This window comes from Sus scrofa, chromosome X, assembly GCF_054392235.1.
Source record: "Sus scrofa isolate SSC_HxYL_T2T_F1_AM1 chromosome X, Sscrofa_HxYL_maternal_Yorkshire_Landrace_v2.0, whole genome shotgun sequence".
Lineage (NCBI taxonomy): Eukaryota > Metazoa > Chordata > Mammalia > Artiodactyla > Suidae > Sus > Sus scrofa.
Genome location: NC_139401.1, coordinates 118,825,621 through 118,852,557, shown reverse-complemented (window position 1 = coordinate 118,852,557; position 26,937 = coordinate 118,825,621). Strand labels below are relative to the sequence as shown.

Genomic DNA, 26,937 nt, shown 5'->3' with positions numbered 1-26,937 from the left:
TGACACCAGCCTACGCCAGAGCCACAGCAACGCGGGATCCGAGCCGCGTCTGCGACCTACACCACAGCTCACGGCAACGCCGGAACCTTGACCCACTGAGCAAGGGCAGGGACCGAACCCGCAACCTCATGGTTCCTAGTCGGATTCGTTAACCACTGCACCACGACGGGAACTCCCCAGGGTTGTTCTTTTTAAAACCTTTTATTGGGGTATAGCTGATTTACAATGTTGTATTAGCTTCAGGATTACAGCAAAGTGAATCAGTTATACATAAAGCCATTCTTTTTTCTCATATAGGTTACACACTGCTATATATAAAACAGATAACTAACAAGGGACCTATTGTGTAGCACAGGGAGGTCTACCCAATGTTCTGTATAGTAAGTGTTCTTACCGCCAAACAGCAAAAACAACACCAGCAAAAAAATAAAGAGGAAACTTAGAGAAGTGATGCATTTGTTTATGGCTTTGGGGGTAGTGTTATCCCCAAACTCATCAAATTGTATACATTAAATATATCCACCTTATTATGTCAATCACTGAATAATTAAAAAAAAACCCAACAAACCCAGGAGTTTCCGTCATGGCTTAGCAGAAATGAATCTGACTAGTATCCATGAGGACGTAGCTTCGATCCCTGGCCTCGCTCAGTGGGTTCAGGATCCAGAGTTGCTGGGAACTCTGGTGTAGGTCACAGATGAGGCTCGGATTCCGCATTACTGTGGCGTAGGCCGACAGCTATCGCTCCGATTTGACCCCTCCAATTTGACCCCTGGGAATCTCCATATGCCCTGAGTGCTGCCCTAAAAAGGCAAAACAAAACAAACAACAACAACAAGAACAAAAACTATACTGCTTTCACAATAATAGAATGTTAAAAAAAAAAGCTGATTAAGGCAAGTTGCTAATTTTTATTCTCGTGGGAAATCAATATTTAAGTATGGCCTTGATCCTGACTTATCTCCCACCTTATCCTTCGCTTTGACCAGGAGAATGTACCATCACTGGCTTTTCGAAAGAACATGGTACCTACCATGTAGTTACAGACTATGTCTCAGGAGCAGAGGACTTGGGGTTCCTGTATCAGAATGTTGTTCACTGCTCTGTGTTCTCTTTCCCAAGACTGGGATCTGCTGTCTTTTTGGCTAATTTTACCTGAGTGAAGGAGGAAGACTGACGGATCCAGTGGTGGAGACAGACAGTGTAGACACGCAGTGCCAGGTTCATGCCGTAACTGGTGATCACACCTCAGTAGAACCTTGCAACACTTCTTGTAATCCCAGCTGGGCCTCCCCTGAGCAGAGACTGCAATTACGTGCAGCGGTTTTCAGATGTAAACAAATGTTCATGGGGGACTGACTTTATAATCAGCCAAGTAATTTCATTTATGGCTTTGCATCAAACTGCCCTGATGAAGGTCTCTGATCAGGGAAATCGAGCACATTCATTTACTGTCTCAGCAAGTGTTTTCAGACCTTAGGTACGTTTCTCTCTTCCTTCAGAGATATGACGGTACAGTATATTTAGGGCTCAGAAAGCATTTTCAAAATAGATCGTATCTTAAAAATAACTGTATCTCGCCTTCGTACTTAGCTCAAGTACACCAGTGTGCATTTGGCCATTTTCCATGGCTATTATTTCTTATGACTCAGTGCCATATGCCTGGAAAGGGATAACAGCGAGAGTTATGATTTTACGGGAACGTTGGTGGTACCATAGTGCTTCTCTGTCTCTCTGTGTCTATTCCTTATTCACTATGCTTCAGCAAGTGCTTTAAACATGAGAACAACTGAGAAAATCACTTTTAAGTCTAGAGAAAAGACATGCTAAAACTTTATAGAGAATAAGGTGAGACTAAAAATCATTTATTTCATCCATGGGTTAGAGGGGAACCCAAACTGTGAAAGTGAACGGGCAGATGTGGAAAATGAGTGCTATGTACACCAAGAGACTATGAACCACTCTGACCTGCAAAACGCTTGTCCCACTCAAAACTTTGTAAGACCACCATGCCTCTGAAGAGCTGTGGGCAAGATTTCAATTCAAACCCCAGGGAGATGCTAGGCACTTTCGGGCATAAAAAGAAGTAAGTGAAATCCTTAAGAGGAGGTGTATAAGCTAGTTTGGGAAACAAGATAATGTGCAGAGAAAAACCCCAAATCATTAGGCAAGCAGTCTGTGACCAAGTATGAAGCTGTGAATCAAAGCAGTGATAGGGCTGGAGTAGGCACAGGTGCTTGTAGAAGTCCGGATAGGGGATCATAGATAAAGAGGGAAACCTGGGGGCTGCTGGGAGACCACTGTAAGTTCCAGAAAGCCATCTCAATAAGGCAGGCTTAGCTTAACTAGTGGAGGTGCGGGAATTGCCTCAGGTTATTGGGTGGGGGATGGGATGAGGCCCGCATTCAGATTCAGACCAGGGGCAAGAGTTTGAGGACTGCCCTTCAGCTGACTTGAATACACACCTTACCAGATACTAAGGAGGAGCTACTACTCCCAGGAAGGAAGAGGTGGGCCTTTCCAACCCCCACGCCCCTTGGATGAGAAAACTGTGGCCCACCGGGTCTTCGGGGCCCAGCTTCCTTGCCTGCCTGCCCGCTTGCATCTCTCACAAGCATCCCATCCTTATAAATCTATTTCTCGCCTATCACTTTGTCCCTCGCTGAATTCCTTCTGCGCAGAGGCATAAAGAACCTGAACCTCAGTGAGTCCAGACACAGGGTGAGTAACGCGAATCTAAAACCGTGGGCTTAAGTCCCAACCTGGATTTAGGCTGGGTTTGAGTCCCGGCACGTGGATTCAAGTCCCAGTCTGGGTTTTGCTGGCTTCGAGTTCTAGCATGTGGGTTCAAGTTCCAACCTATGTTCCGGCTAGGTTCAGGCCGTTCATGCTGTCACTTTCAGTAGGGAGTGGCCAGGGAAAGATTTCTGGGAGATTGAGGACTTCAGGTCCTTGAAGGGAAGTAAGAGTTGGGCTCCATGGAGGACTTGAGAATTGTGCAAGCTCTGAAGGACTTGGACTTGGGCTCAAGTCCTGCCTCTTTTTCATGCTAGTCACATAGCTGTGGGCAAAGTTTATTTTATTTATTTCATAAACACTCCTATAATATTCCATATGTGTAGGCACTGGTGTTAATGCTTTGAAACTCATTCAAGCCTTATAATAATTCTATGAAGTAGGCACTGTTACGGTTCTCAGGAAACTGAGGAACAGAGAGATGCAGTAACTTGCCCAAGACCACCCAGCTAGTGAATGGCAGAGCCTGGATTCAAATCCAGATAGTTTTTTTTTTTTTTTTTCTTTTTAGGGCGCATTTGCGGAATATGGAAGTTCCCAGGCTAGGGTTCGAATTGGAGCTGTAGCAGGAGCCTAAGCCACAGCCACAGCCACAGCAATATCAGATCGGAGCTGAATCCGAGAGCTAAACTGCAGCTTGTGACAACGCCAGATCCTTAGCCCACTGGGTGAGGTCAGGGATTGAATCTGCATCCTCAGGGACACTATGTCGGGTTCTTAACCCTCTGAGCCACAGCAGGAACTCCGAAATCCAGGTAGTTTAGGTGCAAATCAATGCACTTAGCCACTACCGTAGGCTACAATTTGCCCAGCTTTTCTGGTGATCATTTTTCCCATTTAAAAAATAGAGACAATAGGAGTTCCTGTTGTGGGGCCGCGGATACGAATTGGACGAGGAACTATGAGTTGCGGGTTTGATCCTGGCCTTGCTCGGTGGGTTGAGGATCCAGTGTTGCCGTCAGCCATGGTGTAGGTCGCAGACGCAGCTTGGAACTGGCATTGCTGTGGCTGTGGTGCAGGCCGGCAGCAGTAGCTCTGATTAGACCCCTAGCCTGGGAACCTCCATATGCCGCAGGTGTGGCCCTTAAAAAAAAAAAAAATTGAGACAATAATTCCTTTCGATTGTACAGTGAGGAATAAATATAACAAGATCGGTGAAAGTGCAAGCACAAAGAAGGCACTCAATAAAATCTGCTGCTTTGGTTAATCTCCTCTCTCTTGGAAATAGCCTTTTCCTGGTTTTTGGAGTGAATCCTGACGTGGTATTTTCATGAATGCATAGGGCCTTTCTGCCTGGATCTTCTACCCTTGCTTGCTTCTCAAACCCATCACTATCCCACTTGTTTTTTGAGTACTCTCTTAGGACATGTGTAGCCAGCCTCATGTGCCTGCCTCACCATATGGAGCAGGTAGACCTCCAGAATACATCCCCTTGTCATCAGTTGTTATTGAGCCATAGCCTAGTTGTATTCAGGATAGCACATCCCTGAAGCAATTGGAGACTTCTGTCCATTTTGGGCACTTACTTACTCATCAGGTACTTCATAAATACCTGTTGATTGGGTGCCTGGCCCCCTGCTACGTGATGCATGGCACACAAGAAAACAGAGCAGAGGGAATGAAAAGAGAAAATGGGGAGCAGAAAGGACAGTAGGGGGTCACGGAGTTCTCTGCTCCGTCCAGGGGCCCACACAGACATCGGGTTTGTCCGGCTTTAGTCCTCAGTAGCTCTCAGGCTGCTTCCAGATGCCCTGTCCCCCTCTCTTCCCTCCTAGCATCATTTAGCCATCCTTCATCTGCTGGCTTCAGGGTCCAACCACTAGGAGCTAAATAATGATAAAAGTAACCCGTGCTAAATTGTTCATCTAGCTAACAGGTTAATGTGTTATTCTTCCTGGGTAATGTGTTCATTTCGAGAGGGTTTTTTCTTTTCCTTTTTTTTTTTGAAGACATTAAGGCATGATGGCAGGAAATTTCAGGTCTCATTGCAGCCAGGAGAGGAAGAGAATGTCCCCACAGAACCCAGGCTTTCAGGATTAGCCTCGGTCTGATTTCCATGGTTATTTGCCAAATCTCCCTGTCACTGATGTCACTGTTGCTTTTAATAGGCCCTAGCCAAATGGGATTCAAAGGGACAAAAGCATGACCCTCCTCTTCTGTGTGTGGGATGGGTCCCCTCTGGACCCAGGAAGAATACTCTCCTGATTGCCAGGGAAGCTGAGAAATGGGCTATTTGTACATGGATAAAAATAGCCAGCACTCAAGCCACTTGGTTGGCAGCGTTCTAGGATGCTTTCCATATGTTATCTTATTTAATTCTCACCACAAACTCCATGAAGGCGGTACTATCATTGCCCCTACTTTTTAAACAAAGAATTAGGCACAGAGAGGGTAAGTAACTTGTTCAGGGTCACACTCCTAGTAAGTGAACACAGGCAGTGGGGCTGTAGGATCTGTGCCCTTAACCATCATACTGTACCAATCAGCATCTCAAGTTCAAGTGCCCCCCTTCCTGCATAGCATCAGCAGACAGACCAGACATAGTCACTGGCTCATGGAGATTCACCATTGAGGCCCCCATTCTCAGGCCACCTCCAGGATAGTGCAGCCGTGCCACCCATTTGGCAGGGCAGAGACAAGTCGCTTATCTGGCACTCTGACCTTGCTAATGGGAACCTGAGTTACTCTGGGGCTGATATCACCTTCTTCCTTTCTGGGTTGCACAAGATTGACAAGGAACTGCCCCCCCCCGCAAGCCCTCCCTTCTCCAGTGCACCCGCAAAGGGGGAAGGAATGCTTAAACCTGGTGGCTGCTCTGAAGGTTCCATAAGGATCCATTGAAGTGTGACTAATTCTATTTCCTAGAAGTAAAAAGAAGAGGTGCCAAATTAACCCTCCGGGATGACTGTAGCCAAGCCCGTCTCTTCTCTGTGCCCGACGTGCCCTCCGAATTCCTGCCTCCGAATCGGCAATGCCTTCCACTTCCTCTCACTGATGGAGCCCTTACTATGTTCCAGGCCCTGTAAGTGCTTTCAAAACTTTGTCATATTTAATACTACAATATATGCTACAAGGAAGGTTCTAGAACTATCTGGATTTTATTTATGAAGAAATTGAGAGAAATTAAATAACTTGCCAGAGGTCACTATACTACCAGTAGATATCTTTTTTAGCTTCCTGCCCATTCTCTGGTAATGGCAATGGTTCAGTATCATCTCAGGCTCCGTGATCACCTGTGCATACCAATATTATATTCACAATATCATGAATTCAAAATGCAAAAAGACTGAAATTGTTGTATAAACATGTTGCATGGAGGTTAGACTATGTTTTAGCTTTACAAAACGTTAGGTATTTGAAATCTTGAAAATTGGAATAGCAAGGGTTTCCTCTAATGCTAACGTAAATCTTTCATATTTAATGTTCTTTCTGTGGTGATAAATCTGATGAGATTAGGATACGGAGTATTTTCCACCTGACGTCTTTTAGGGCCTTGCAGAAGCATTTGAATTGGCCTTAGTGATGCATAGGTAATTAAAAGAATTCAATTTGGGTGCCTTTTTAAAAAAAGAATTCAAAGCTAATGAATTTGTCTCATTCACTTCAAAAAATTTTGGGGGGTATAGTTGATTTACAAAATCATATTACCTTCATGTTTATAGCAAAGTGGATCAGTTATACATATATCCATTCTCCCCCCCCCCATAGGTTATTACAGAATATTGAGTAAACCTCTTTGTACTATACAGTTGGTCCTTGATAGTTATCTATTTTTTTTTTTTTGTCTTTTTGCTATTTCTTGGGCCGCTTCTGCGGCACATGGAGGTTCCCAGGCTAGGGGTCGAATCGGAGCTGTGACCGCCGGCCTACGCCAGAACCACAGCAACGCAGGATCCGAGCCGCATCTGCAACCTACACCACAGCTCACGGCAACGCCGGATCGTTAACCCACTGAGCAAGGGCAGGGACCGAACCCGCAACCTCATGGTTCCTAGTCGGATTCGCTAACCACTGCGCCACGACGGGAACTCCAATAGTTATCTATTTTATATACAGCAGTGTTTATGTTAATCCCATCCTCCCGATTTATTCCCCCCCCCCAGTTTCCCCTTTGGCAATCCTAAATTTAATTTCAAAATCTTTGAGTTTGTTTCTGTCTTATAAATAAGATATAATGTATCATTTTATTAGATTCCACATATAAGTGATATCATGATATTTGTCTTTGTCTGGCTTATTTCACTTAATATGGTTAGCTTCAGGTTCATCCATGTTACTGAAAATGGCTTTTTTTTTTTTTTTTTTTTTGCCTTTTAGGGCTGCACCCATGGCATATGGAAGTTCCCACACTAGGGGTCGAATCAGAGCTACAGCTGCCAGCCTACACCCCAGCCACAACCATAGCAATGCAGGATCCAGTCCGAGTTGCGTCAGGGCAATGCCAGATCCTTAACCCACTGAGCCTCACCAGGGATTGAACCCACATCCTCATGGATACTAGTCGGGTTCTTTTCTGCTGCACCACATCAGGAACTCCTTTTTCTTTTTTATGGCCAAGTAATATTCCATTGTATATATGTACCACATCATTCACTTTTAAAATGAGCAAAAGCAATGTTTACTTCAACAGTTAAAACAAATGGAATACATTTTTTTCTCCTATTTTAACCATTCCAAGAGCAGGAATACAAAAAGAGTTAAGGAACATAAAAAGCAAAAAGATGGAATAAAGAGGGCGATGAAAGAGAGAGAGATAGTTGAAATAGAAATGAAAAGAGAGACAGAGGGCCAGAGAAATATTCCTAGAAGATAAAATATTTTGAGAGATTCAGGGGAAGAACAGAAAGAAATAGCAGAAGGTGAGAGAAATAGAAGTAGTTTATTTCAAATAGAGGTCAAATATTTCTCTAATTTAATAACGTTTTCCTGGACAGACTGCCGAAATAATAAAAGTTTCCCTAGTTTTATCTTTTTTAAAAACCTAGGTATAGGAGTTCCCGTTGTGCCACAGCAGAAACGAATATGACTAGTAACCACGAGGTTGTGGGTTTGATTCCCGGCCTTGCTCAGTGGGTTAAGGATCCTGTGTTGCCATGAGCTATGGTATAGATTGCAGACTTGACTTGGATCTGGCATTGCTGTGGCTGCGGTGTAGGCTGCAGGCTACAGCTCTAAATCAGCCCCTAGACTGGGAACCTCCATATGCCGTGGGTGTGGTCCAAAAAAGAGAAAAAAAAAAAAAGATTAAAACCTAGGTATAAATCTTTGGATTCTCCTGATTATCATCCTTATGAATATTCATGGATGCAATTAAAGTGAATATGTAATCTTTCATTGTAACCTTTTATTAATGTTATTTCCTGTACAATTTTCTGTTTTTCTACAGTGTTTAAATAATTTCATTGCATGCCTATGTAATAGCTCAATCATTCCCCTATTGGTGGATATTTAAGTTGTTTCAAGGCTTTTGATATTTGACACACGAAGGCTGTGTTTTTTCTTCTTTTGAATTATTACCTTCGGATAGTTTCTGAGGATTGGGATCCCTAGTTTGATGACTATGAATATTTTTATGATTGTTGACCCAGTTTGCAGTGTCATCAGCAACTTGAGTGAGCCTATTCTTCCAGAGACTCAGTAGCATTGGGTTTTATAGATTTTTGCTTTTGGCAACTAAATTCAGTATCAAATGATGCCTCCTAGTTGGAACAATAGGTATTTCTTCTAGGGTGGTGATATTCGTGGAACATTTGCCCCTTGGGGATCTGGTAGTGGTCTTTTACATGCATAGCACCTCTGAATACAGTTTAGATACCAGTCATATGTCCACGATCTTCCTAGAATTTCCACCCCTTAATCTGAGTTTTGATACCGGTTTTACATTTTTCTATTATGTTCTACCCTTTGACCAGTTTCTCCTTTGCAATATTTTCTATTCAAAACTTTTAAAATTCTGATAAAGTTAAATACTCTATTCCTAATTTTTTGGTTTTCTTTAAATATTTAATTTTGATTTCATATAGAAAGAATAGTTATATATGGTAAGAGATAAAGCCTTATGTTAATTTCTCTCTATATTCGTGACTCCAGGGGAATTTACTTAATAATATGTACTTTCCCGCCAAAAAATAATAATATGTACTTTCCCGTGGTTTTGTTTTGCTGTGTTCATCATGCATTCAGTTCTTACATTTATTAGAAATTTTTCCATGGTCTCAGTTCCATGTGTACTGATGATATTTCTGATTTGCATCAGAATTCTGCCAATTCAACTAGTGTTAATTTATAATACACGTTAATATTTGATCATTCCTTCAGACTTTTTGTTTCCCCAGGATGGTCATACGCAACTGTTACTACAAATGAATGTAATGTCATTTTTGAAATAAGAGATATTTTCATTTGCACTGTTTACATCTATAAATCAACCTGTGAAGAAGTATTAGCTTCACATTATTGGTCTTCCCGTTCAGAAATGTAGTATGACTTTACATTTATTGAGATTTTTCTTTATTTCTGCCATTAAGGTATATTATTTCTTTTTCTCACACTCGAGTATATTGATTTATTACCAAATACTTTAATGTTTTTGCTTTATTGTAAATGCGTTACCCTTTCTCCTTTTTGGCTTACTGATAGATATTTTTTCTTGGCTTTCAAAGACTATTTATCTTGTACTTTGTGATTTACCGAACTCTGTAGTTTTGTCTAATCATTTGAAGTTAATTCTGGGACTTTTCTAGGTATTTACTAATGTTATCTAAAAATTCTCTACATGGAGTTCCCATCGTGGCGCAGTGGTTAACGAATCCGCCTAGGAACCATGAGGTTGCTGGTTCGGTCCCTGGCCTTGCTCAGTGGGTTCAGGATCCGGTGTTGCCGTGAGCTGTGGTATAGGTCGCAGACGCAGCTTGGATCTCACATTGCTGTGGCTGTGGTGTAGGCCGGCGGCTACAGCTCCCATTGGACCCCTAGCCTGGGAACCTCCATATGCCGTGGGAGCGGCCCTAGAAAAGGCAAAAAGACAATAAAAATTCTCTTTCTTCCTTTCCAATATTTACTTCTAATTTCTTTTCATACCTTATTACCAAAACAAGAATTTCTCAGAAACACTAAACTTACATGTGAATAAAAGATCCCCTGTTTTGGTCCAGTTTTCGAGAAATGACTTTGTTTTTCCAATAGGTAGGAGATTCCTTGTTTTTTGAATATACAGCCTTTATCATGTTCGAGAGGTAGCACACTATTCCTATATGTAAAAGATGTTAACCATAAAAAGGAGTGGATTTTTATCATTTGTCTTTTTTGGCATTTTCTTAGATGATGATGCATTTTTCAATAATATTGATATTTTTGGCAAAAATCATCTTTACATTTCTGAGATAAAAATCCTTGATCACCGCTTAAAGTTATTTTAGTCAGTTTCTATATTTTATTGGCATCATTTTGATTAAAATGCCCACATCAGTGAGAGGCAGTATGGTATGGCAAGTGTCTGAGATCAGATCTAACTGGACACCATTATAACTTAATTCAGTACTGAGTAGTAGTTAAAAGCATGGGCCGTATCATCAGAGACAATTAACTTTGAATCCTGGCTCTGCTACTTAATAGCTTTACTTCATAACTTAAGGACCAGGGATCCAACCAGTGCCACAGCAGGGCCCTATGCCACAGCAGTGACAACACTGGGTCCATAACCCACTGAGCCACCAGGGAACTCCCTCTACGTTTTAACTGTGGATGAGCATCCCTTTTCTCTTAACGTGGGGATGTAATATTTTACCTTATAGAGATCATTATGAGAATCAAATGAGTCAACTTGTGAAAAATACTTAATACAGTGCCTGGCACAGAGTATTTCCACATTCGATGATGGCTATTATAAAGATAGTATTCCTAAGTGATAATAGGCCATGTTTTTCTTTTTTTATATCACTCTTACCCTTTGCATCCTTACATTTTTGTATCATTTTTATCTATGTCATTCTTAGCACATTTCCCTCTGAGGATAATTCTAAGAAATATACCATACTTTCAATACTCGAGGATAATGTGTATAACATATTCTTCAAAGGCTTTGGGAAGAAAATCATCTTATATATCCATCTGGCCTGGGTGTGTTTTGGAGCATGTGATTCTTTAATATTTTTCTTGTTTTCTTCTCTGTTTATTATAACACGTTCAGATAATTCTGAGAGTTCCGTCCAAGGAAAAGAAAAAAATCTGAATTTCAGAAATTTTCTTTGCAACCCGAGTTGTTGATCTATTTATTATCTATGCAATGATTTCAGCTCCCAACTAGTTATTGGAATGCCTTATCACTTTTTCTGTAAGAAATACAGTCTACATCATTTTACAAAGGGCTTACCTTGGAAGCTGACATTTATTTGTCTAAAGCATTTCAACAACTAGATTCTGCTGGGGTTTTTTTTTTCCTGTCTATTTAATCAGATCCCTTTGTGTGAACCCCAAACCCCCAATTCCCAAATCTGAATGAAAAAGACTTTTCAGAAATGGATGAATAATCCGTGTCTCTAGCTCTTCAACCACCCTTAAATAGCCAGCGGCTTCTGTATGGAGTGATCACGAAGGGCGTTATGGAGCCATCCCTAGATCATAGCAGCAGCAAACAGTACTATTTGCTAATAATACTAGGTTCAAAAGAGGAAGTGGGTTTTTTTTGTGTGTGTGCATAGCACAACCCTGCCTGCACGTTCAATAGTACCTGTTGATGATCTTTTTAAAAGAATAATAAATGGGAGTCCCCTTCGTGGCGCAGTGGTTAACGAATCCGACTAGGAACCATGAGGTTGCGGGTTCGGTCCCTGCCCTTGCTCAGTGGGTTAACGATCCGGCGTTGCCGTGAGCTCTGGTGTAGGTTGCAGACGCGGTCGGATCCCGCGTTACTGTGGTTCTGATGTAGGCTGGTGGCTACAGCTCCGATTGGACCCCTAGCCTGGGAACCTCCATGTGCCATGGGAGCGGCCCAAAGAAATAGCAAAAATACAAAAAAAAAAAAAATAATAATAATAAATGAATTAATGTGCTTTAGCAGAGGAGTAAAGGCATAACTCTAATAGAATATATTGAGAGTTCAAAAACCTCAAGGAGCTCCCGCTGTGGCACAATGGCTTAAGGATTCCACATTGTCTCTGCAGCAGTGCAGGTACGATCCAGCCCAGCACAGTGGGTTAAGGATCTGGCATTGCTCATAGCTGTGACCTGCGCTGGGGAACTTCCATATGCCCCGGGTGTGTGGCCAAAAACCAAAACAAAACAAAACAAAAACCTCCTCAAAACCATGGTGCACTATTTGAGAGGGTTTAAATTTTCACCTATGCAGCATCTTTAAACACACAGCAACATTTGTTTGATGGCGCATGACAATAATCCTTTTGTTTCTAAACCATTATGTAACTTTTCGAATTCTTTCCTGTTTATCAAAGTTAATTATATTTATTGGAAGAACATGTCACATGGAGAGGCTGCTCCATCCTTACCTACGCCTTAGCTTCCCAGCTCTGTGTGTAAGTGTCCATTTCAAGCGTTAAGACTCAGAGCTCGGAGTATGTTCCCCGCGTGTGTTTAAGTGTTTGCTTCTCTGCCTCTATTTGTCTGGCTTGGGGAGAGAGACAAGAGTGAAAATTTAAATGCGAGTATCATGAAGCACTGACCTTTGAAGATCCTTTAGGAATAATGGTTTTGAGGTTGGCTCAAAATGCAACCAGAGAAGTTTAAGTATTTAGAGTCTGTAATGTGGATACATTACTTTGTGACCGCATCTGGTGGGCCAGTTATTACACAACTTGATTTTTCCTGGGTCGTGCCCCCAATCACACCCAAGAAGGAGAAAAGAAAAATGTTGTCTAGCACTACCCACTCTGCTAAAATGGAAGGTAATTCCAAGGTGGGTCTACCCCAGAGAGCAAATGGGTCCTTTTAAAACGCTGAAGGGAGGGGACGGCAATTGCCTACCGCCTTGAAAACACTCCCTAATGACCTGGTGGCGTGGAAATTTGCCTAGCTTCATTTGTCATGCCACCCTGGATAAAAGCAGCACAGTTTACCCGGTGAAAATTTGTTTATAAGGTTGCTCTCCCCTTCAGTGTGGAAAAGGGAGAATAAGAGTCTCATGTGCAACTTTCACCGGGCAGAAATTTCCAGCAGGAGACGGTGTGGAAGCTGTGCTACCCCGAGAATGAGCAAAGTGACCCACTTGTGACCTTCAATTTATGATAAAACAATTATTTCAGCCATGCGCTAACAATACAATCAAGCCAGCTCGTGTGGGACTAGGGAAAGCCAGAGTGGCCCACGGGAGATGTGGTTTGCAATGGTGGGCACAGGTAAGAGATCTGGTGTTGACCCAGGTTGTGTTTAGTATAAAGACTCCTTTGTTGACTCCCTGTGATAACAGTTCCTCATTTGTTAGATGATTGGGCATAAAGTTATATAATTCAGGCTGCCCTTCTCTCCAGCCTCCTGTGATAGCCGGCACCTCCCCCTTTCAGCTATGGCAGTTCCTGGACTGCCAAAGCCACTTCCTACATGTCAGCCAATTTTGACTTTTAGACTAGAGCAGGTCATTTGGTGAGTTCAAAGGGAGGTGGGGAAAGGTGGTGAGGAACGAAATCTCTCTCTCTCTTTTTTTTTCCCCCTTTTTGCAAATAACTAGAAACTCCTGCCTTCTGTTTGACTTATGCTAGGACTCTACCCAGTGTTGCAAACCTGGCAGACAGGGCCCCTGCCCAACGTCCTGATAACTTTCACAATGTTTGTCAGATGCCACCGAGAGTTTTTCTCAATTATTTAAAGAGCAGTTTGTGCCAGTGTTCTCCTTCCAACCATTATGATCCTGCTCCTATTATCTCGCATTTAACAGAGATTGATTTCTTGCCTAATATTAGCTGGAGAATTCTATTTGGATCCGTCCGGCAGAATTAAAAAATGTAATTAGCCTGAGAATTCACTCCACTCCTCAATCTCACTGCCGCTTAACTATCTCCTGCGATGTTTTTGCACTTTCTGCAGAGCATGCAGAACTCTGTACTGGGGTGAAGTAGTTCATTGCAGGAAAGCCGCCCATGAATTGCTATGAGCTTGTCACTGAGGATCCTGCACATGCGTGTGTGTTCCACTACAATTGTCCTCCTAAAATTAAATAAAAGCATGCGTTTATTATTATGGGGGGCTCCAATTAAGGGACAGCTGGTGTTCCCATTACACTTGCATTAAACCGAAACTTGTAATTTAGCTAGCCAGATGTACATTTTTAAAAATCAAAACGTGTAATTCCCTATGCTTTGTCCATTTCTCCTTCGAAAGTATCTGGAATCCTACCTTAGGGCTCCTCCTACCCTTCCAACTCCGTTAAAGAGGGGGAACTATTCGCAGAGATCACCGTTTCCCTTTCGGAGGTTCTTAAAGGGAAATAAAGGATTTATAGACGGTGCGGATCCAGGCAGGCAGCTGGTGAGTACCGGGATTGATCGATGGATTGATGTCTGTATTTATGCCTTCAAGTGGGCCGATATATTTAGCGACGAAGGTCATTTTGGAAATTACCTCTTTCACTTTACCTGTGTCCGAAGTGCCGGTAAGCGTCCAGCCTTGAATCACACTGCATGTCTCCTGGGCACTTCAGTTCCTGCCGCTCGAGAAACTTTTCGGCCTCCCTCCCCCGCCCCCTCCGGGGCTGTGTGCAAGCTCTGTTTGTTCTCGCTTTTGTAAAACCTGAGCGTTATGATTTGTCCCCCCCTCCCCTCCCCTTAATAATGAAATGACAAAGAGCCTTTGCAGCGGGGGCTGGGCCGGCGGGTGGGGGGGGGGAAGAGGCGCCACACCCCCTAAGAATAAAGCCCGCGCTTCGCTCCCTGAGAACCGTGCACGAATGAACGAACCACACAAAGAATATATTTGGCGACGAAACAGCGCCCTACAGGAAGAAAGTGCCCGCACTCAGAGCGGGATCCGGAGCGCGACTTTTTGGCGCTCTCCGGGAGCAGCGAGAAGGCGGGGGAGGACAGAGCGCCCCGGGGTGGGCGCGGGAGCGGTGGCAGCACGCGGCCAGACTCCCGCGCGTCCGGGACCGCGAGCGGTGCGCGCTGAGCCAGGTGAGGGCGGCGGCGGCCGCGACCGCGGCCGCGGGGCCGGTGAGGGGCGCGCCGGGCTACCTGGCCGGGCAGGGCGGGGCCGGGCGGCCGAGGGCGGCAGCGCGCCCGCTTCCCGGCCCGGGAGCGCCGGCCGGCGCGCCGCTCCAGCGCCCGGCGGAGTTTGGCGGGAGTTACGGTTGGGGCGCCTGAAGCCTCTCGCGGGCACCGTGCCCTCAGCGAGCCCCGCGGGGCTCGGGAGCCGGGGCCGGGCAGCCGGGTCGGCGGGGCGCTGCCGGGGGCCGGCCGGCCGGCCGAGGGCACGCCTTTGGCGGCGGCCGGGCGGGGTTTGGGCCGGGGTTGCCATGGCAGCCGCTCGCCCGGCCCGGAGCCCCACGCCCGCCCGCCCGCCGCGGGGGAGCCGGGGAGCTCGAGGTGTGCTCCAAGTGGACTGAACCAAGCGCTCGCGAGGCGCGGGGAGGGCCGGCCCGGGTCCCCCCGCTGTCCCCCGGCCCGCCGGCCGGCCCCGGGGAAGGGCCCCGGGGGAGGGGAGAAACCGAAAATCCCGTCGCCCCTGGGCCCGAAAGGAGGCGCGCCGCAGCCCGGGGGGTGGGGGGGAGAGGGGGTCGGAGGGGTTGTCGCCTCAGTCCGGGAGTCCCCGTGTGCGCGTCTTTCGCTTGACACTTTCTACCCCGCCGCGGCCGACTCGGAGCCGGGTTGCCCGTCCCAGCCCTGAAGTTCTGTAGGTGGGGCGGGCTTGAATCCGCTCGTGTCTAAGGATTTCAGGAGCCTCGCTTTAAAATGGCGGCATCGAGTAGACACCCCTGCTAGAGGCTCTCCCGGCACCCGGGCCACCTCGCGCAGCGCCGCTTTTGCTTCTGCCGCTAACAGATGGCATGTGCCGCTGCCCCCGCCGCCGCCGCCGCTGCCCCCGCCGCTGCCGCTGAGAGCGGGACCCCTTAGCCGCTGGCTTTGCGCTCGGAGCCGAAGGTAAGGCTGGCGATGGCTTGGCGTTGGTGAGAGCGGCTGCCTTCCTAGGACGCCGACGAAATCGAATGCCCTTCAAAGTTTATTTTTCAAAATGGCAAATAGAAGGAAAAGTAATCCTTCAAGTTTGTTGCAGTTTTAGGGCTTTGCTCTTTCTTCTGGTTCGGCTGCTTGCTTGCTTTTTTCCTACTTTTTCTTCTACTTCTGCCTCTGTGTGTATGTGTATGTACACATGTATGTATATATATATAACATGTCATATGTCACATATAGTTTGTAATTTAAAGGAAGTTCTCGCCTGGCATACCATCAGCAAATGCTTCTAGCCACTCATTTCCCCGTGGCCATGCGATACCGTGGGCAGTGCCACAGCTTTCCTACAGAGCCGTGCCTCTTGGCTCTCTGGATCCACACATTGGGGCAGCTTGCTTTTACTCCTGGCATCTGAAGGGCCTGGAGGTAGAGTCTAGGAGACTATTGAAAAAGCTAACTTTAATTTTTAGCATTCACACAGTGAGCTTTTATGGTAAGAAATTGAAATGAAATCAAGACGAGCAACCCACGTTAACATTTAGGTGATTGAATTGTGTAGTTTTAGCATTAGTAGACCCACTGTGTGTTTTTCTGTCTACTGACTCTTGATTGGTATAGATTGATGCGGCAGTGGGGGTGAATTTATTATTGTTGTAGTTACTTGAGGTAGTGTGTTTTGCAGGAGTTCTTTTTTTCTCTGAGGTTCCTAAATTGCTAGTGTTTATGAATTGGGTTTGGATCCCCACAGCCTAACTCTACACCTGTATTGAGTTCATGGAAAAGCATCAATTAAAAAAACGATTCCAAGATTTAATTTTAAAATGATTGCTCTTTTCTTTCACTATGTTTGCTCCTTAGTTTTCCTTCGGGTGGTTCAGTGATCCCCTGAAGCAGTGGATTGTTGAAATCGCTATAAAATTGACTAGACATCGCTGTTCGACACAGTTCATCTGAGGTTGTTTTCCCCCTCTGATGAAAGGCATATCGACAAGGAAGCTTACCAGAGGCCTTAGATTTTTCTGATTATCTTCCTACTTTCCATTTTGCCTTTCAAAGTTTAGTCCTTAATGTTTACATACTTTAAAGAAGTTGTTTTCAGAGTGTTTCTCAATATGTAATACTTTGGGAGGATGCTTTCATATTTATTGAAACTTCCCTAAACGTAGCCTAAAGGACCTCTGCCCCATGGCCCAGCTGATATCATTATACCTCTTTCTGCTTTTGACTTCTCCCAGAGCAGTAGAAGCAAATTGACTGGTAGATTTCTCCTGTTATTAAATTAAGCAAGCTTCTCCAGAGCAGCAGGGGGAGGAGATGGTTTTGCATCTATTAAAAAATGGTACATTTTCCCTGCCAGGTGTTGTCACGTGCCTAGAAGAACTGAAGTGTTGGCGGTGGAATTGACTATATAATCCGTTTTTCAGATTGTTGGGAGAAGTGTTGGGGCCAGGTCATTGCTTCACAGCTGAAAGGAGAGTTCCTGCAGGTAGAGCAGTGGATGCTTGGATTTTGGCAAGAGATCAGGGGTGACCAAAGGCACCTTCTCCCATTTTTAAAGATTACATACTTAGATTCCAGTTCATTCAGCTCTGCTTCCTCATGTGCTGCCTCGTTGCAGAATGACTTCGGACCAGGTGCATCCTTAGAAGGGGCGGCGGTGGGGCAACTAAACCTTGGGGCCAGAATGGACTAGCTGGACTAATGTCAAGATGTTAGGAAGAAATGTTGCCCATTCTGCAGCTTCCTATGGTGATGAGATTGGAGGCCTTGCATGAAAACATAAGGAGTTTGTCAGAAAAAAAAATTTTTTTTGAGAGAGAATTTATGCAGTGCTGGGCTAGAGGTGGTGACTACATGTTTTGCTCTAAGAGCTACTTCATTTCTCTAATTTCCTTCGCCGCCTTAAGCATTCATAGTGATTCCCAGGACTGTGATAAAGTACCTTTTTCTCAACTGTCCACTCCAGGCATTTCAAAACAGCTGCATTTTCCGGGGGATAAAAACCTATGATTCTGACCTGGTCTCCGAATTCTCTGGCAGTTGCCCTCAGCCACCCTTTAAACCTGAGCAACGCTTTGCACAAAGTAGGTGCTTAATAAATGCTGAATGGAAAGGAAGCATGAGTCGTTTGTAAACTCACAGAGGAGCAGATGTTGTGCACAGCTTTTCATTGAAACGGAAGATTTTCTTTTTTGCGCCCTCGCAAGAACCTCAGAATTGGAAGTCGTTTACAGTGTGCATCCCGCCAATTGCCTGCATTCTGTTTGCCTTCCGTGGGTTCTCGGGCGGCTCCCTGCCCTGCTAGGCACTCGTGTAATTCAATATTCTTTAGACCAGTGGGAGTATTATTATCTGCCCAGCTCTACCATATGAAAAAGTAATCACAGCAGCTGGGAGGAAGAAGGGGGTGTCTTTTGAGGCTCTTCAGTCCTGCACGTGCTGGAGCAGTAGCCGTGTCTCTGGAAGTCCAGTTTGGTTCTCCACCCAGCTGTCCTTATATTTGAGAGGGAAGGGAAGGCAAGGAAAGAAGAGAGCGAAAAGGCCTAAAGTGATGCAGAGTTTCCTTCCTAGAAATGTACTCTTATCCTGCTTCTAGCACAGTCAGTTTAGGAAGGTGGCAGGATTTTTCTGTTTCGAAATAAATCATGCTGTCTGATAGGATTACAACCAGGGATCGGGGCATAGCAGACAAGAGTAAGTTACAGTACATGTTTGACACGTAATGTGATCCTGTCATTAAAGTTAGATCATGGTCACTGCCATGTTAAAACTATCAAGTGTCTGAAAGAGCATGCAGGCCACCTTGACTTTGTCAAGGTGTGTCCATACGGTGGAGTTTTCTTCGAACAGGGCCAGTAGGGCGAACGGATGGCTTTTCTCCCATCACAAGTGTGTGTGACATCAAGAACAGAGAAATCTGCAGTTTTGTTTCTTTGTGGGATCTGTCTGCCTCTCCCTACGTGTGACACAGTTGTCCGTTCAAAACTAGAAGGAAACCTGTGCCTCAGATAAAATGAGGTGGGCATTTTTCCTCTAAGAGAATAGAGCAAGTAATTTAACTGCCAGAAAACCAAACACAAACAAGCACAAATTATGACCCCCAAAGAAAGCAATTAGATCGGTACTAATGTGGGCTTTTTAGATCTTAAGGAAACCAGATGGTTCTGTGGCGTCCTTCTCTTCCCGAATGGTTATGTATTGCCTCAAGACAGCCAAATGACAATGTTGAAAAGGCAGCTTTGAGAATGAGGATAAATAAGGTATCAGCTCTGTTATCAGGTGTTAATGATATCCATGTGACCTAAAAGGGATCAGAAAAAAATGTGGGGTGGTTTTTTTTTTTTTTTTCAGATCATTCTAGTAAAGACACAATATTAATCCACCGTTTATTTCTACTTGGTATTAAATTGAGTGACAGTGTTTTGAAAAGAGTGATGGAGAAATAATACAATCTGGGAAGAGGGCCCATATTTTTATTGGAGAAATAAAGGTATTCCCAAGTTGTCTGGGGTATGTATGAGCACACGCATGTGCACACATGTTCAAAGCGGTCTTCAGTTTAGAACAATTTATACTGCTGTGCATTGATTTATTCCTGGAAGATTATAAAGGAATACCTATTTTTATAGCAATCCTCCAGTTCTAAGAATGAAAGAAAAAAAGGTTCACAGAAAACTCTTAATAAATGTTTGTATTAAGCAGTGTCTCTCGGAGGCTCTGCATGTTCAAATTCTGGGAGTTAACTTTCAGAAAAAGGAGACACTGATCAGAGCTCAAAAGGAAACAGGAATGAAAGGAAGCTTGATTTAAATATGAGTGTGTGTGTGTGTGATATATATATATCTTTAAGTGAATATGCATATGTAACACACATTGTATATATCATGTATGTTGTGTATATTCACATAAATGCATATGTCACATGTGTATATATGTGTGTGTGTATATATATATATATTTTTTTCTCTCTCCCTGAATATGTTTGATCCCTTTCAAGAAACTCAAGCATAGTAATCCCAGCACTCTCCTCTAACAGCCAGGTGAACAAATTGTTAAGGGAAAAAAGGGAGCCTGATTAGAGATTTAGGAATCAATTAGGCATGCTTGTTAAAATATTATGTCTACTCTCAAGTCCTTCTTCCTTCAGCATTAGTTTGGCTCATGAGTAGAAGGAGTGATTTGTTTCTGACCTTAGGCGGGAGTTAGTTTTATGCTCACACTGTGGGTGAACTTGCAGAGCCTGGAAAGAAGGGGCCCCCAGTTGAGAAAGGCAGTCTGGACCAAAGTGCGGGAGATTGGCACTAGACTTCCAGAAGACTGGGTGATCTTTAGGCCATGGGAGCATCCTAGAGTCTGACAACTTGCTGGATCTTGTTTTCCAGTGTGGATCACTGAAATTGACTTCAAATTGTCCCCAGCGGTTGTTTTGAATCTCGAGCTTCTTGGTCACTGGCCACAAGTGGTTTGGAAATTTGAGAACGGTTTCTTCAGGCTTATTCAGGTTTCCTTGAATGTAGGAGTGACTCCTCCTTAGATTCCTAGGTCTCCACAGGTCTCCTTCGCCTCGTATCCCCAGTGCTTGGCACATAGTAGGCTCTCAGTAAAAGGTGACTAAATGAATGGAAGGATAGATTAGGCTTTCTGACTTGTTCTTTTATTTTCTGAACATCTTTCCTGGGATGTCAGGTAGCATTATCTCCCTTTTTTATTGCCCCCCCCCAATTAATCAACCACAACAAACAGACTGAGCACTAGGTTGAATGTCCTGCTGGAGGCCACGGTAGCAGTTCTCTAACAAGTTCAGGGAAAGTTAGGCAACCTTTGGGCTGAGACTCGAGGAGCAGCCTGAAAGCCAGCTGCTCGTTTTCTGTCACCTCTAGTTGCATTTGGTCCATCTCCACCACATCCTGTCGAAATCAGTCTGTAACAAGAAGTGATGTAGAAACAGTCCTTCAAAACCGTCTCACCAGATAAAAAAAGGAACAAATGCAGAAATACCGTGACTCAGATGCCTCGTGTCATGTATAGTTTAGAAAGTGATGAAGTCACAGACAAAACCCCGAAAGGACATTGAGAGCTGTCTCATTTTCAGCCAAACACTGATTGCCCATTTAGAGGGTGAATTTGCATGGGTTTTTATTTACCAAGATACAGGTATGAATAGTGCCTCTTTTTACTGCATCCAGAAAGCAAAGTCCACACAGTAGAAGAGACAAGAGCTGCCATTTCAGATCCGCCACAATCATCTTTTGTGCCCAGAGGACCATCAGCCTTTAGGTACAGCTTGTGCAGTCTCCCCTTAGGTGGCAGCATGACGAAACCAAATGAGGGGGTGTTTTTTGGCGGGGGCGGCGGGGGGGGGGGGAGGTTGCCTGTTAGCCAAAAAAAATGGGAGAGTGAACGAACCGGAGAGCTTGCATTTCACCTTTTGTTTTTAGTCCTCAACCTTCACGCGGGAAAGCAAAACAAAGCAGAACAAAAGCCCCGTGTATAATATTAGCTTGGGCATATAGCCCATAGTATAATTCCTTGGTTTGGTGCTTTACAAACTGAGAAGATGCGATTGTCCCATAATGTTAAGTTGGCCACTTTATTATGATGGGGTGTGGGTACTATCTCGTGGTTTTTCTGAGTTCTGTTTAAAATGTATGGAAACACCTTCAATGAGACGCATGGCACCGTGGCGGAGATCACATTTCACTTCAGCACCCAACTGGACTGTGCATTTGTCCTCTGAAAAGCAGCCATTCAGTAAGTGGCCCGGTTGTGGGTGCTGTTTTGTTGAAAAAAGCTCATGGATGTTTCCCCAAATTCTTGCAGGCTGTGATCCATGAGGATCCCAAAGAAGAGTGTATTCTTTTCCCAAGGGAGACCGAGAAAAGTTTAAAGCCCCAAGTGATTGAGGGCAGCGTATTTTCTACGTAGTGGGGTAGCATGAAGGAAAACCTTATCAGCTCACCCCAAAGTATGAAGTGAGAAAGAGCACACATTAGAGGGTCACGTTTTATATCTAAGGGCTTCCAACTGCAGAAACCCGGAAGTGGAGGTTGGTCTTGGGGGTGCCAGGCAGTCCGATCTGTTTCACGAATGCCTGTAGCAGCCCTGCCCTCGGCAGACGTGTCAGTAAGCGCTCTGCCCGCTTTCTGAAGCCAGGGTCTGGGCTGGAATCAGATCGACAGGCCCCCCAAGGGAAGGCCTTTTTTGAGAAAGGCATTTTGGCGGGGGGGTTGGCGGAACTTTGGCCAACTAGCTCCCCTGGCTAGCATTTATGAATCCTCTTTCCCAGAGCAAGAGAAACCTGCTTTTGCTGGGCAGATAGCCCCCGCCCCATACAGAATGGACACACTGAGAGTTCAGTGGAGCAATAGTGTGAAGGCAAAACGCTTGTGCTTTCAGATGAAACTCCCTGCCTTCCCCCCCCCCCCCCCCGGCTGTCTTGTGATTGAGAGGGTGACAGGCTGGAGAGATGTGGCACAGGGCTTGGCATTTCACAGTGCTGCACAAAGACAAGAATACCTCCATATGTTCTGAAGAGTGGCGATACTAATAAAGGATCTAAAATGCGATTCCCTCAGAGAGCTCGCGGCCGTGCACGTGCTTTGAAGTTGCACAAGTCATGCTGTGGGCTGGTGAGAGACAGAGGGAGAGAGAAACCAACTTGAAGAAGCTAGTTCCTCTTCTCTGGGGTGTTGGAGTCTGCAGTTCTGTCTCTTACTAATCAGGTGCATGCAAATCCCTGTTCTGAAAATTGCGCCAAAATTAACAGGCACCATCTAGGCTGTCTAATGTCTGATTCTGAACACTTTTACTTTTCCTAATGTGGTCTGTTAATCCTGTATTCGTTAAAAATGCAGACATTCAAGCGACTGGTTGTGTGACCTGTGCTAAGGAGATTTTTCGGGTAAAAGTTACATTTTTCACTTTCAAGCCCAGATCATGTAATAATAGCCCTCCTCATGGCCTCTCCATCTATCCCCAAAGAAATTTCCATCATATTTTTAGCCATCTAAGAAAACAGTTCAGACGGAGGCGTTCCGAAATGGCGACAAGCAATGACAGGAAATGCCGTTTGCGCTGGTCTCCTTCATAACTCAGGCCACAGCTGGCTGATTTGCTTTTAACTTCCTGTTTGGGGGCTCTTTGGGTCAAAAGTAGCAGTGTTTTCCATATAGAGAGGTTTTTTTTTTTTTTTTTTTGGTGTGTGTGTTTTTTTTTGTTTTTGGTTTTTTTTTTTTTTTTTTTTTTTTGCTTTATTCTGTAGGGCCACAATAAATCTGTCACTGGCCTGCATGTTTTGTATATTTTATGGACTGTATCATGTGGTTTGAGTTTAATTTGGAAGGCAGTGTTTTACAATCAAGATCCCCCCCTACACGTGCAGCTTTAGGGTCTGGGATTGCACGGCCCTCGGAAGTTTATAGCTCTGTTTACACAGTAGTGATTGCCGAGAAGGGCATTTCCTGCCAGTTAATGACTGGTCGGAAAGGCCAGCAGTCCAAATCCAGGGGGAGAGGAACCATTCATTAAATGCCACGGAGGGACCAGGGCGCTTTTATCATGAAGTGGCGAGGAGAAAGTGAAAACACAGGCCGCCTTTTGAAGAGCCCAAAGCCGCGCGGGCACAGCCAGATATGGATGGGGTGCCTTGTGGAATGGAAAACGGAGATTCTTTTCATGACAGGGACCGACTGACTTTCCCACAGGGTACCAAATCAAGATGTGAGTGAGGAGGGCATTTTATTTCTTTGAGGCTGACGACCCCGTGGAGGGGACAAATAAAGATGAGAGCCCTGAACTTGCCAAGTGTTAGCAGCCTGAAAATGGTCAACCCACAGGTGTGACAGCTCCCTTAAAAACCTGGAAGACCCCATGATTTAACTTCCTAATTTGTTGAATAACCGATCATGGCTAAAGTGGGCAAGAATTTAGGGACGGAAAGGATGATCCCTTCTTTTCAAGGTCAGTTTAGCAAGACACCAAAATTCGGTTTCGCTCCCCCAATATAAAGAAGGTAAATAATACAGGCGAAGAATGCTTGGCCTCTTGTGGAAGTACCTTTGAGGGCTGTAATGTTAACCATTTAACCTAAGACATTCCCAGGAAACAGTTCTGTCCCCAGTATAATTCTTGCCTGCTATAAAGCAGCTGAGGTGTGAAGGAGATTTTGGCATTGATTTAGAGCAAAAACAGAATCGGACCGAGATTAGGTTCACATCCAGGAATTCCTGACTTCCTGGCCTGTCCTTCACTCTCTCAGCTTCTTAAGGCTTCAATTTGCCAGAATGTTAAATCTTTATGAAGGGTAAACATCTGTTCTACGTTCTTTAATGGATGCCTCCACATAAGGGCGGTTGTGTGACACCCCCACTTCAGAACTTGGCTTGGTCCTTTACCTTGAAATTTTAATTTCGTTCATATCTTCCAAATGTGGTGGGGGATGGCAGGGGTGTACCGGACCTCTAAAATACAGGCAATCATTATCGGCCAGACACCTGGATTTCTTCATGGGATTGAGTAATCTGTCACATATAGAACAAACCAAATATTAAGTTTCATTTCGAGGTCTGGAAAATGTCATTATATGCTTTTTAAATATTCAGTAATCCAAAGATTGCTGGTCATTACCAGTTCACAAACTAAAAGAATTTTCTGAAGTTTTAAACCACTCTGCAAATGAACTGTGTACCAAGTACTGTTGTTATTAGAGGATGCTTCGAGCACGCTTATAAACAAAAAGTGACTTGGATGAACAAAAAAAAATTTTTTTTTAAACACCCCACGATTTTGTGGTTTTGAACATTTTTGCCTTTCAATGTTAAGCTACACTACAATTTTGCAATCTCAGATTAAAGACAGTATTCTGATGTGCAAAATGTTTTGGATTAAGAACAAACAGGGTTCTTCTGAGTAGAAGGCCTATTGACCTGAATATGAACATGCCTTTGTAATTAGCAACACAGCTGCATTTAAATAATGATCCGAGAACCTTAGAAGCATCGTGTACTCACAGGTTAAATACCCCTTCCATCTTCTTGACATTAAGATTTTGTTTACCAAACCCTTTCTTTATGGGTTATCCCCACATATATTTCAAGCTGGCTCAGATTCAGTTACCACCGTATCTGTACTAGTGGCATCAAAATGAATGAAGATTTACCCTGCTCTAAATGGGGCCAATGCCATTACCTTGTGGTGTGTAAAAAGTCTATTTGTTCTCTCACTGCAGTCTTCAAGTGGTGGGCAACAACTCATTAGCGCATAATGAAATCCATTTAGTGGGTTATGACTAGCATTTCTCTTAAACAAAATTGAACAAAATAGACAGCAAGGAAATATCTGACTGTATCATGTAGCAAGGTTAGATGTTTTGGGTGAGCCTGTTATTTCAGATCGTCGCACGTATGTACTTCGGATGTAAAATGTGCTTCTTACGATTCGTTGCTGTCAAAAAGGTGAAGAAGTCAGTGTTTTGATGGATGTTATTTCAAACTGGATCAGAGATATTTTTTCCTTTTCCTCTTTTTTTTTTTTTTTTAAGGGAAGGTGGTCCAGGGATCCTGGGGGCCTAGGTGCTGACATACTGAATGATGTTGGTTAAGTACCTTGGCGATGGTGTGTCTGTTTCTTGGACTGTCAAGTGAGACATGTTGCTATAGGAATGCTCTAAGATTTAGCGGCTAGGATGTGTTGTAGTCCTGAGCGTATACACTTTATGTAAGTATCATGTATTTACCAAGTGATCCTGATAGAACATGAGACACAGAAAATAATGGTAGCTAGAAACCGAAGCCACAAAAAAGGGCATCTTAGAGAAACAACAATAATAACGGAAAATCTTGGGATGGCTGGCTGTGAGGTGCTGCTAGCAGCAAAAGAATGGTCAAAAAATTTTAAATGTTAATAAAAAAAAAAAGCCCCGCCTGTTTTAGGATGAGTTAAATGTGAGTTTAAAGAATTCAAAAGTTGGTTTTGGTTTTTACACATCTAAAATGGTCCTATCAAGAGAGAGCATGTTTGCAAGAAGAAAGCTGATTTTTAAATTAAGTGTAAATGTACACAGTTACCATATGTTGGAAGAAAACCTGTGGGTGGCTATTTTTTCTGCCGTGAACAAAGGCACCCATTAAAATGAATTTTTAAATTGTGGATGGGAAGCATAAGCCGAGAGTCTGTTAAATGTACCTAGGATATCGATGGGAATGATTATACAAATAAAGACAACAGTAGCCACGTAGGCTTCGAATTACTTTTTTGTACAGATGAGAATTAAAGCCCAGCAGTAGGAAAAAGAGATTTACTCACATGAGATAATCCATTAAGAGATTGGAAACAACCTTGGAAATCTGGACAATTTGTGCATATTCCTTTGAAATAAATAATTGTTAGGGAGGAGAAAAATACTGCCTGCTAAGGGTACTGCTGCATCTTGAGGAGGCTCATAAGGACCGTGTCCTCACCCCCATCCCCAGGTCCCTCCCAGTGCCATTAAATCTCTTTTAGGGCTGGACATGTTGACTTCATTCCCATAAGGTGTCTTCCTGTGGACAGCTTTCAGAGCCTTCAAGCACCGCTGCTTTCTCCATACTGCGAATTTGAAATGAAATTAGGCTTTTCATCACAGACATTTAAATGTTAAACTTAAGTTACTGCTCTGGAAAGAAAATACAATCTCAGCTCTAATGAGTTGGTAACTAAACTCTGTCACTGTAAATGAGTTCTCATTTCCCTCTCCAGATATACCATATTTAAAACTTGTTAAGAATAGAGAAAGGCTTACACATCTAATGGTTGTGTAATTAGTAATCAATTTATTAAATGAGATGTAAAACAAATGAAGCACCATAATAAAGTGTTATACCATCACCGACAAAAATGTTCCCTTTGCCGTTCTATTCATAATGATAAAAAGTGAAAAAAATGATGGATGAACCTGCATACATTTCAGATCTTTGGAGTGGCAGGTTTGGTTTTTTTTTTTTTTTTTTTGATCTTTTTTGTGTCCTTTCTAGGGCTGCACCTGCAGCATATG

At 44.0% G+C, this 26,937-nt stretch overlaps 1 protein-coding gene across 33 annotated transcripts in view; it reads left to right on the top strand.

Annotated features, from left to right (window-relative positions):
- Positions 1-14,674: 14,674 nt before the first annotated feature.
- MBNL3 (muscleblind like splicing regulator 3) overlaps positions 14,675-26,937 on the top strand; it is a 124,800-nt gene continuing 112,537 nt past the window's right edge. For 16 of the 33 annotated variants that reach the window (XR_014834558.1, XR_014834553.1, XR_014834552.1 and 13 more), the window contains exon 1: positions 14,675-14,912. The gene's annotated coding sequence lies outside the window, so the exon portion shown is untranslated. Of the gene's footprint in view, positions 14,913-15,539; positions 15,879-26,937 lie in introns of those variants that run through there. The other 17 variants (XR_014834556.1, XR_014834555.1, XR_002340532.2 and 14 more) reach the window with 2 other exon arrangements.